The sequence below is a fragment of the Eptatretus burgeri genome, chromosome 11 (genome assembly GCF_056783735.1).
Source record: "Eptatretus burgeri isolate ZD-2024b chromosome 11, Ebu_testis_v1, whole genome shotgun sequence".
Lineage (NCBI taxonomy): Eukaryota > Metazoa > Chordata > Myxini > Myxiniformes > Myxinidae > Eptatretus > Eptatretus burgeri.
Genome location: NC_140971.1, coordinates 59,102,447 through 59,113,945, shown reverse-complemented (window position 1 = coordinate 59,113,945; position 11,499 = coordinate 59,102,447). Strand labels below are relative to the sequence as shown.

General features: G+C 41.4%; 1 long non-coding RNA gene across 3 annotated transcripts in view; it reads right to left on the bottom strand.

Annotated features, from left to right (window-relative positions):
* Nucleotides 1-1,550: 1,550 nt before the first annotated feature.
* LOC147017187 (uncharacterized) overlaps nucleotides 1,551-11,499 on the bottom strand; it is a 102,757-nt gene continuing 92,808 nt past the window's right edge. For all 3 annotated transcript variants that reach the window (XR_015049719.1, XR_015049720.1, XR_015049721.1), the window contains exon 4: nucleotides 1,551-1,788. This is a non-coding gene — a long non-coding RNA (uncharacterized LOC147017187). The remainder of the gene's footprint in view (nucleotides 1,789-11,499) is intronic.

The following is an 11,499-nucleotide window of genomic DNA, read 5'->3' as shown; positions in this document are numbered from 1 at the left end:
GATGTTGATGATGTTGATGTTATATTATTTAGTGTTGTTCCTTTATCAAATATCATCATCATTATCATCAACACACCACACTCTTTAGTGTCGGTGTTGCCACACCAAGTGTTATGGTGGGTGGTTCACCATTCACTTCACAGCAGGGTGCTGGCGATAACTCACATCCTTTTCGTATCAAAGACGCCATGGGATCTTCGACTTCACCAGCAACCAGTGCTCACCAACGGGTCCAAACGTCCATCTGTGGGACAGCTCACACATTGGTAGCTCATGCTGCCCTGTGAAACACCAGGATGACAGTTTATTGCCGAGTCGAGATTCGAACCCAGGCTCACCAGCTGAGAGACGAGTGCGCATACCTCTTCACTATCTTACCAACTCTCTGATACATAGTTAATGTCAAATTTGAGAATTTTAGTCTATTTCGTGAACAACTTCTATATTTTAGTTTCTTCCGCGTTCATGAACTCAAGCAATGATTACACAAAAGATTGTGTTGTAAGTTGTAAAATTAAACACAACTTTGTAAAGTTGAACAATGACTTATTGTCGGAATGCAACATGCCTTTCGAATTTAAACTTGAACCATTCTCCGTGTTACTCAATTCGGAGAATCATAAACTTTATAATCGCCTATCGACAAATTTCAGAATAAAATGGATATAATGTCGGGCGAGTCAACAGGCAAGAATGAAAGTACACAGCAATTTGGTGTCAAACTCCACCAGAGCTGGTGAACACACTGTAACATCTGCTGGTGTTTGTTTAGCCTGGGTTCCGCCAGGGTAGGAGAGTACGAGAGACATGTTGATATTATCCACCAGATCCGGTGCAGAGTCCAGCGTCATCGACTGTGGGTGCAAATTGGTGCAACAGCACATGATAAACACAACCACTGTAAAAGATAATGTAATTACTAAAATAGTTATTTCATTACCTAGAAGCCGATTCAACGCTGTTTTTATTGTCATCAAGAACTGAGGTGGTGGAACTCGAACCGACAAGGACCTCCACCACCGAGTCGTCTGAGCGAGGAGGTATCCTGCCAAAACAAGGAGTCCGTGCCACATTTACCATTCAAATTGGCACTTCCACATCCGCCCTGTACCAGCTGGTAATTAGACTACGATGTCAAAGCTCATGTCTTGATCCCTTTCCATGCAGCCTGGGTCTCACATGGAAAGCAGAACAGGTGCGACTTACAGCGACTTCGCTCCCCCCCTGGTCCCTCGAGCGTGGCCTGTGATCGGACGCAACTGTTTCTTATCTTCATGACTTATTATCGAGGATTCATTACAGGGAAGCACTGGATGTGCAAGATAGCATGTCATTGGCTGTGGGAGAAACACACCATCATCCTGATATTTGACAGAATTTGCATAAATATGTCAAATGAAGCTTTTCAGTCTCGTCGTCGTCGTTCAACACGTATGTAAACGGGGTATGGTCATGTGATTTTATAAAAAAAAAAAAAAAGTCCTGTTAAAGTGATTACAAAGGTGAGAGTAAAAATTCAGAAAAAGGAGGTAAATGGAAACATTCCTGGTGATTTCATTTTATTTTACTTTATGGGCTTGGGATGTTTAACAACCACCAGTCACAAGTGCCGGCAGATGGGTCGTCCGGCTCAACGTCCCTCTGACGGACAGTGGACACATTGATGCCTCGCCCTGCATGCCAAACACCAGGATGGCAGTTTATATCTGGGTTGATGCTGGAACCCAGGCTTGACAGCTCAGAGGCAAGTTTGCATACCTCCAGAGTGTCCAGCTGGCCTCTGAAATTCTGAAAATAAATAATAATTATATTAAACAGAAAGCACCACAGAAACACTGGTTAATGTATATAAATAACCCCCAAAAACTTTTCACTCACGAAAATCACGATGCCTTTCAACAATGATTAGAACTTTCCACCCGACAAAAAAAAGTTTATTCTACATCCAAACATATACTCTTCATATCCGTTTATTAAGAGTCATAAATAAACCCCAGAAATGATACTTGAAGTGTTCAACCGGAGGATGTTCACAGGTCACGTGGTCGATGCTTCTGGACATTATGTAAGGAAATGGGAAAGTTTTTGATGGAGAACTCGTGGGTCACATCAATTGGAAGACCTATACACACCAAAATGGGAGCATAACTGATGAGTCGACCTGTTTTGGTGCTCCCATCTGAGTTCATATAGCTCATGATGCTGGACATGTCAGATTCAAATACCATGTCACGTGTTCATTTGTCAACTGCATACTCATGTCCTTAGAATTAATGTACAAGTACACTGACGTTCCCTCGTGCCCTTGCCATACATGTACAAGCTCCACGTAGACGCCGTAAAGAGAAAACAGTCATTCGAGCTTCATCCAATTCGTGCTTGCTCCGGCACTTATACATGATCATGCTTCTCCATCTCTGTGGACAATTGTACTTGGATAACCAGGTAGCAGACTTACATCAAGGTAATGTCTAACACACCAACCTATGGGTCAAACAATTGATCTATACCTTCGCCAAGCCGTTTCCAGCAGCTTTACTGTTGGCTTGATGACTTCTCTACTTGTCCAGCTCCTCGACGAGCCCCCAAACTTTAATATTAGAAAGATAAAAAGAGCATCACCGTGAAACAAGGGATCAAAACCACAAAAACAAATTCCTTGCCTTGAGACAGGACTCCATACATCAAAAAAGAGGTGATTATAAGGGGATTTGATTGAGATGTTTCACATAATGAAGGGTGTGGACAACAAAGGTGAAGTGGGAAACTAGTCTTTGTGCAGGCTCGTGTCGATCTGTGTTGGTGGACAGGTAGAACAACTGATGCAACGAACAGGACATTGATTGAGGCATGCTAGCTCGTGGTGGAATTAAATAGAAGTTGACGTTTCGAGAGTTAACACTTCGTTGAAGGAAAAGAGGAAGACGAGATAAAGAGGGGTGGGAGGTGGGGGGCGGCGGGGAGGGGGGTTGATTCAGGGTGGGAAGGATTTCGAGTGATATAGAAGAATGAATAAGACAAATAGTTGACTAATCTCACAACTGTATCTTTGTGGTTTGGAAAGACAAAGGGAACGCATTTACATCTTACATGTCCAAAATGGTATAATTCCCACTACCACCTACTCTGACACCCCAACCTCACCTGCCAATTCACCTTATGAACCATACATGACCCTCTCCTGTCCCTGTCCTTATTAGTTCCTTCACAGTTTCACCAGAGGGGACTGCAGGCTTCCTCCCCACCTGTGGTTTTTCAGACTTTTTTCCCCATACCTCTTAACATATTCAACTGAAACTTGGCACGTGGCTTTATTATGATAAGTTACAGAACAAGTTCGATTATGAGGGCGTTTCGTCAATTTTTCACAGAGTTATGCCCTTTTTAGACTTAAAAATATCCCATCGTTAGGGGACACATATTCCAAATCAATTCTCGCTCTTGTTCATCTCTAGATCTTCTTTCTCTTTTCTCCACCTACTCCCCAACTTGCTTATTATTATCTCCCACCCCACCAATCCCATTCCATTTATCAGTTTTATTCTCACAACATCCCCCACCGCTTTGTATGCGTAATATGTGGCAATTTTCCCATCGGTTCATGCACGTGTGCAGATAGGACTCACAAGGCCTCCACCATTTACAGGAATCGATGGACTGGTTTACAGTGTGGAAGCAATTCCACATTCCAAATTCAGAAACGTTACCCACGAGAGGTCAGTCAGCTGTGCGTGTGACGTCCCACAAACCCCCAAACCGAGCTGAGGACATTCCAAACCCTGAAATTTCCAGTGATACCTGGGGTGTTAACCTTGCTTAGTAAGCACCCCTTGTGCCTTGTTGTGGGCAAACTCTAATGACTTCATGTTTCTTCATTGACGTCAATTAGGACCACCACAGTAAACCCCAATAATCCCACATTATGTTCTTTGCTGTTGCTTGTAAAAAAAAAAAAATAGAGAAAAGAAACTCCTCGAATTCCCATCGTGCTCATATGTAAGAGTAGCAAAAAATTGCAAGGCCCATGCTCCACAAAAGGTTCACACTCTTTAGAAGGTCCACACTCTTTAAAAGGTCCACACTCTTTAAAAGGTCCACACTCTTTGAAAGGCCCACATTCTTTAAAAGGTCCACACTCTTCAGAAGGTCCACACTCTTTAAAAGGTCCACACTCTTTAAAAGGTCGACGTTCTTTAAAAGGTCGACGATCTTTAAAAGGTCCACACTCTTTAAAAGGCCCACACTCTTTAAAAGGTTGACGCTCTTTAAAAGGTCCACACTCTTTGAAAGGCCCACACTCTTTAAAAGGTCCACACTCTTTAAAAGGTTGACGCTCTTTCAAAGGTCCACACTCTTTCAAAGGCCCACACTCTTTAAAAGGTCCACACTCTTTAAAAGGTCGACGCTCTTTAAAAGGTCCACACTCTTTGAAAGGTCCACACTCTTTAGAAGGTCCACACTCTTTAAAAGGTCCACACTCTTTAAAAGGTCGACGATCTTTAAAAGGTCCACACTCTTTGAAAGACCCACACTCTTTAAAAGGTCCACACTCTTTAAAAGGTTGACGATCTTTAAAAGGTCCACACTCTTTGAAAGGCCCACACTCTTTAAAAGGTCCACACTCTTTAAAAGGTTGACGCTCTTTAAAAGGCCCACACTCTTTAAAAGGCCCACACTCTTTAAAAGGTTGACGCTCTTTCAAAGGTCCACACTCTTTCAAAGGCCCACACTCTTTAAAAGGTCCACACTCTTTAAAAGGTCGACGCTCTTTAAAAGGTCGACGATCTTTAAAAGGTCCACACTCTTTAAAAGGCCCACTCTCTTTAAAAGGTCGACGCTCTTTAAAAGGTCCACACTCTTTGAAAGGTCCACACTCTTTAGAAGGTCCACACTCTTTAAAAGGTTGACGATCTTTAAAAGGTCCACACTCTTTGAAAGGCCCACACTCTTTAAAAGGTCCACACTCTTTAAAAGGTTGACGCTCTTTAAAAGGCCCACACTCTTTAAAAGGCCCACACTCTTTAAAAGGTTGACGCTCTTTCAAAGGTCCACACTCTTTCAAAGGCCCACACTCTTTAAAAGGTCCACACTCTTTAAAAGGTCGACGCTCTTTAAAAGGTCGACGATCTTTAAAAGGTCCACACTCTTTAAAAGGCCCACTCTCTTTAAAAGGTCGACGCTCTTTAAAAGGTCCACACTCTTTGAAAGGTCCACACTCTTTAGAAGGTCCACACTCTTTAAAAGGTCGACGATCTTTAAAAGGTCCACACTCTTTGAAAGACCCACACTCTTTAAAAGGTCCACACTCTTTAAAAGGCCCACACTCTTTAAAAGGTTGACGCTCTTTCAAAGGTCCACACTCTTTCAAAGGCCCACACTCTTTAAAAGGTCCACACTCTTTAAAAGGTCGACGCTCTTTAAAAGGTCGACGATCTTTAAAAGGTCCACACTCTTTAAAAGGCCCACTCTCTTTAAAAGGTCGACGCTCTTTAAAAGGTCCATACTCTTTGAAAGGTCCACACTCTTTAGAAGGTCCACACTCTTTAAAAGGTCGACGATCTTTAAAAGGTCCACACTCTTTGAAAGACCCACACTCTTTAAAAGGTCCACACTCTTTGAAAGGCCCACACACTATAAAATTATGGGTTTTTTTTTCCAAAGCATAAAAGCACAGCTTTTAAAACCGACAAGATTACAAAATACAAATATAATTTCATTATTATTGTTGTTATAATAAATATTATTATTGCACACCGATTTTTTCCAATGACATATAAAGCAAACACAGGGGCTGATAGGATAGCATCGCTTGGGCTAGCTCAGGTTCAAATCTCGGCCCAGGTATAAACTGCAACCCTGGTGATTGACATGCAGAGCGGGCCAACGACGTGTGTGCCGTCCATGGATGTTCGTTAAGCCGGTGGGCCAGTCTACCAGCACTCGTCGTTGGTGCCTATTAAAGATCCCACGATGTCATTCGAAAAAAGTGAGTTCTCGCTGGCACCCTGAACACCTGACAAGTTCCTCCCCAAAACAATCTCACGTCAAGCCTGACCAGCCTGTTCGTGGAAGACTTTGGGCTTGGGACAAAAACGTTGCAATAATGAAACCGTTAAAGTAGTAGTAGTAGTAGTAGTAGTAGTAGTAGTAGTAGTAGTAGTAGTAGTAGTAGTAGTAGTAGTCGTAGTAGTAGTAGTAGTAGTAGTAGTAGTAGTAGTAGTAGTAGTGGTGGTGGTAGTAGTAGTAGTAGCTTTTGTTGAAATGGCCTAACAGGTTTACCTAAATAAATTTCAAATTCCTGCACTGACTCAACTGCTGGGTAGGCACTGGCAACCCACCCAGAATAACCCGTGCCAAGGAACTCCTTGGGCAGCACCGGCACAGTGTGAAGATTCTGGTACATTGATCATGATGATTGTTACTGAGAGTGCACAACTTGGTTCGTATTCTCCATTTATCAAATTTACCATGAGCCTTGCACACCTGGATAGTCAGAACCCTCATAGGATCCTATTACGCTTGTAGCAAGGTATTATGTACACATTTAGGATACGGGAACTAAAAAATGAAAGTCATATGAAAGAGGTCAAGGTAATATGAAATTAACAAATTGATCAAATTGATCAGTGTTCATTCAGGTCATATATATGTATATATATATATATATATATATATATATATATATATATATATATATATATATATATATATATATATATATATATATATATATGCACATAAACTTAACCATAGAAATGCATGCTGTGATGAACCAAATTAACATCTTAGGATTAAAAGTGCAGATTTCTTTAAAACGTTACGTACTTCCGAACGACCTTTGATGTTCTGTATACTGAACACAAACTGGCCTTTTGTATTGATTTTTATATCATAGGGCTATCTTGGTAAACTTACTCTATGGTTATAAAATCAAACTTATAGCTACCAGTAATTTTGTAGCAGCTTGGTAAATGCAATTTGTGACGTACTTCCTAACATTTTTGACCCAATCATGGAAGTGAACCTAAAAACTGGTATGTGGTAATGATCCATGTTGAAACTTGCCATTTTAAATCATCACTTTATGCAGAAGTAAATTGCTATTTAAGATGTTCTATCAGATGCATTTCAAATTTCTGGAATAAGATTTTGTAAGCTTCACTTCGACTGGGGGAAATTTTGCAAAATCTGAGATTTTACACATTTGAAGGTGCCAAGATATACAGAAGGTCATGTATAAGAAATGTATTGTTTCGAGGAATTGTTCTATTCTTATGAATAATCAAACAATGATATATATATATATATATATATATATATATATAAATATATATATATATATATATATATATATATATATCAAACAAAAAATGCATTTTCAACCATTTTGGACAACACATACAATCATACATGTAACCCATTTCTAAAAAAATTAGCTACAAAAATGGAAAAAATAGCCTGTGTTTGGATAAAAAAAAACGTGCTTTGGAAGCAACTATATCCATAGGACCCGTAACAAAGTATACATTTTCTGAAAGCACAGACATTTGGGCATTATATAACATTAAGATTGTTTATCTTATTCAAACTGGGTTCAATTTCGAAGCTTTCTCCTCATTTAGAACCACAGTGTACACAATACCATGCTACAAGCCATTATGAAGTTCCCCCCCCCCCACTCCCCCATAGCAAGGAACATACTTGTGGATTTGTGCAATAATATTTCCAGGTCCTCAAGTCTCCAGCTTTTACAATATTAGGAGCAATTACATCTCATAAATCAGAATGTTTCAGCATAAAATAGCTTCCCATCTCTGTAATGGTCAGGTGATGTTCAGGCTTAAGCTTGGTCACTTCGAGAACCCTTTCCAGTCTACAACCGCTGGAATAACCTCATGGGTCTCAAACGGGAGCAGGTGTGTAAATGTGGGGCATTCCCATCGGGCTTCGTGGATGATTAATTTGGTGAGGGATTCGGCAAAGAAGCCGAAGGCCCTCCTGGGGGAGTATGGTAGTTGCAGACCTACGATGTTGACTGATGAACATACTGATGAAAATTAGTTTGATCTCGATCATGTTGAGCAAGTTGATTTTTAGGAAAGGTGCAGAAACTGGACTGTTGTGGTTACTGTGGTCTCTTCAAGACGATGTTGCACAACCGCGTTGAAAAGTTTCTCCTTTTTTATCTCTCCTCTCCCTTCACGATTCCTTGCTTGGATAACGAAGCTCCAGGGAAAAGTTGTACAACGATATACAAGGAAACTTAGACGTGGTTAGAAGAGGCCGTTTGGCCCGTCACATCTGTGACATATCCACAGTACACCATTAACCGGATCCGTCAAGTCCCTTCTCTCTGTTTACCAACCGCATCCTTGTCGTTATCTTCCTCGAACTTAACATCTACATCCCTTCTCCAAACAACATTTTCGCATTTAATTTCGCCTGTGCAGCAACACACAATGACCTGCTCTTTTCGAGGGGTGAAGTGGGCTCTTTATAACGGCCACAATGGAGATGAGGATTATGCGACTCCCATGCAAAACCACACACATTCCAAATATACCGCACGCAAGTTTTTAGATAACAATGCAAAGCTAAAATTTTTCTCTTTACATTTCGAGGGGGAATTTATTCTTCCCTGACTCGTTCACCGCATGAGTTACTCTTACCCTACATGTGCCAGGGATTTTTGGATTTTCTGTTTTCATTTCTTGGACTTGATGTTTCTATCCATTAAATGGAAAAAAGGATCGAAACACTTTCTGATTTGGAATTCTGATCGTTTTATTGAGGGGTAGGCAGTTAAAAATCCTTCTACATACTATGTACAAAATCCAACCACCGTTTTTCCCCTTACTCTTCCTATACCTACCCAACTACCAGGCTGCCCTATCTTTTAAATTCGAATTTTTTTTTTTTTATCAATTCACCTTTCCCCAAAATACCCACTTTTTCACCAGCACATGCAATTGGTGAATTGCAATAAATTGACTTTAAACAGCACCCCCCTCTTCTCTACTCTGACTTCTCTGATTCGTATAATACACAACACAAGTTAGGTCACCCGATCAAGATCGGGTTATTTCGACTTCACTAAACAATAAAGACAGTTGATATTTAAAACTGGAGTAAATAAATTAACCTGAGAGTGCACCACGGCAATGATGGGCCAAATGGCCTCATTTCCTTATGTGAGGTCAATTTCTTGATTTTTTTTCGGACCTAAAAACACACAGGAACACATCCATCTATTTGCATGTCCTTCCTCCTTGGCACACCTGAACTTCTATTCATCAACAAGGCCTTCATCCGCAGCTTGATGGAGTGCAGCTCTCACCTCTGGGCTGGCTCCCCTGTCTCACATCTTGCTCAGCTTGATGCCGTTAAATTCTAATTTTATCATCCACCTCTCCATACATACAGAGAATTGCCTTGCGGAGGTGGGAGGGGTGGTTGTGCCGATGACCTGACCTGGGTACCTTCAGCACGTATGCAAAATTTGGTGAAGATTTGCGCAGCAGTTTGTTTTTTCTATGATTTTCAAATGTGCACAAACAAACATGTGGAGAATTTCCTTGTTGGGTGAGGGGGGGGTTGTGTGCCCATAACCTGACCCTGGCCCCAACACGTTTGCAAAATTTGGTGGACAATGGTCAAGGGGTTTGGAATTGCATAGAAATCAAAGAAATGTCTTCACACACACACACACACACACACACACACACACACACACACACACACACACACACACACACACACACACACACACCTGGCTCTTATATCTATCGAGCGAATACAACCCGTCGCTCAGCTGACGGGGATGTTGGGGGGGAGGGAGAGAGAGGAAAAGAGTTGAGAGGGAGGGGAGAGAGATGAGGCAGGAGGAAGGGTAAGCTTGAAGGGGGGAAAAGTGAAGAAGGGGGGAAAAGTGAAGAAGGGGGGGAAAAGTGAAGAAGGGGGGTATGTGAGGAGAGCTATGCCTCACCAAGCTTTGCTATACTGAGGGAGGGAGGATGTGAGAAGGGGATGTGAGAGAGAGAGAGAGAGAGAGAGAGAGAGAGAGAGAGAGAGAGAGAGAGAGAGAGAGAGAGAGAGAGAGAGAGAGAGAGAGAGAGAGAGAGAGAGAGAGAGAGAGAGAAGTATGAAAAAAGAAGACAGAAAGGTGAGGGGTGGAGGTAAAGAGAATGATATGTTATGCTTAATGACCGAACACACACACAAAAACAAACTCATGTCAGAACAGCTGTACACACAACGGCACAACAGAGTTTGTAAAGTAATCCCCTGGCACATCTGCAAAACATTTGATATTTCAGTTCCAGAGAATTTGTGGGAAGATGAACCAAAAGTAATCACTGAACACATGGAAGTACCTACCGCTCATGTATGACCTAATGATCTCATTGAGCGTGAACATCGAAAACAAAGCGGAACTGCCAGATATCATACTTAGGTCCAAAAAAAAAAATAGAGAAGGCATTGCTGATTAAGGTGTTAATACCAGTAATTTTGGACTAAATGATGCAGAAATCAAGAAAATGACCAAATACCAAGACCTCAAGAATGAAGTGAGAAGATCCTGGAAGCTGAAGAATGCCAAAGTTGTACCAGTGATAGCTGGAGCTACAGGAATGATGACAAAGAACCTCACAGAGATATTAAACATAGGAGCAGTACCGCTGGGCGCTCACCTGGTAGTGGCTGGATAAGATAATCAGGGAACAACTGGTGGGCATGGATGACCCTCAAAATATGTAATGGAGAAGAAAGTAAATACCTATAGATTTTTATTTTTAATGCTATGAACAAACCTATGTACATCACAGGTGGTGAAGGTGGTGGTCAAGTTTCATCGGAATTGTGTGTGTGGTTTCAGAAAAGAAAGCAAATACATATTTTGGGGGGCAACCCCACTTAAATCCCCTTCGAGCCAGATTTTTTTCGTACATCATTAACAAACTTTGGTCCATATCGGATGGTGGTGAAGATGGTGGTCAAGTTTCATTGGAATTGCGTGTGTATTTTCTGAGAAGAAAGCAAATGCATATTTTGGGGGGCAACCCCCTCCCCCCATAGAGTCTCCTCGACCCCAATTTTTTGAAATGCCATGAACAAACTTTGGTACAGCACATGGTGGTCAAGTTTTATCAGAATTGCATGTGTAGTTTTGGAGAAGAAAGCAAATAGATATTTTGGGTGGCAATCCCCCTTAAATCCTCTTACAGCCAGATTTTTCGTATGTCATGAACAAACTTTGGTACGACATGGGTGATGAAGGTCGTAGTGAAGTTTTATCTGAATTCCGTGTATCGTTTGAGAAGAAAGCAAATACCTCTTTCAGGAGGCAACCCATCCCCCCCCACACCCACCGTAAACTCCCTGTGTAGACCCCTTCAGACCCCGTTTTTGTTTTTTTATGCTATTACGGGTGACGAAGGTTGTGCTGAAATTTCATTGAAATCATATGTGTAGTTTCTGAGAAGAAGTTGCGAGTATTTG